Here is a 1,065-nt window from a genome sequence, read left to right on the forward strand (position 1 = left end):
TCTAAATAACTCTTGAACTCTTCATATCACGAACATTTGAAGCACGTATCATTCTCCTCCTCTTCAAAAAGATTCGTCCTCGAATCTTGTAGGTGGAAAAAAATAATATATGAAAAGGACAATAATTACAAGGAAGATAATTTCTTTTTTTTTTGTTTTTTTCTTTTTTTTTGGTTTCTTTTTTTTGTACTTTATGCTTTTTTTTTTAAACAATAATGAAACGCAAACGAAAATAAGAACACAAGAACTTAAAGAAAGACGTAACATATTGGACTCCTTTTTTTATGATAAAAGAAGAACAAATATATATTAATAAGAATTAATCTAATACATGAGCTCTGATACCAAATGATAAAGAAATAAAAGATAAACATAAAGATAAGAATTCAAACTTAATAAAAAGATACATTAAAATTGAAATAAAAATAAAAAAATAAATTAAAATTGAATAAAAAATAAAACAACTCTACTTTTTATTTAATTTTTTGACGCAATAAGAAATGACTCTTCCACCTAACTTTTTTATACTATAGTTTAAAAATTGAATAGAAAGGACTCCTCAATTTTCTACCAAATTTTTTGATACAACAAGAGAAGAACTCACTCAACCTCACTTGCTCACATCATAGTTTTATCATGAAACCAAAAGGGGAGTTTTCAAACCTCTAATACTAAATACTGCATCTATAATAGTTAAAGAGGTATTTATAACCTCTTATTAGATTAAAATAAATAAAACTCTAAAACCCACAAACATAAAATCCAATTTAATAACTAGATAAATAAAAACCAAAATATATCAAAATAAACTAATAAATTTTAAATAATGTTTAATATCTTCATATCACGAACATTTGAAGCACGTATCATTCTCTTCCTTTTTAAAAAAGATTCGTCATTGAATCTTATAGCTGGAAAAATAATATATGAAAAGGGACAAATATAAAGAAGATAATTTTTTTTATATTTTTCTCTTTTTTTTATTGTATATTTTTTATTTGTTTTTTAAATATAAAATCAACAAAATATTAATAAAATACAAACAAAAAGGACAAGAATATAGAG

The sequence above is a fragment of the Arachis ipaensis genome, chromosome B03 (assembly GCF_000816755.2).
Source record: "Arachis ipaensis cultivar K30076 chromosome B03, Araip1.1, whole genome shotgun sequence".
In the NCBI taxonomy this organism is placed as follows: Eukaryota; Viridiplantae; Streptophyta; class Magnoliopsida; order Fabales; family Fabaceae; genus Arachis; species Arachis ipaensis.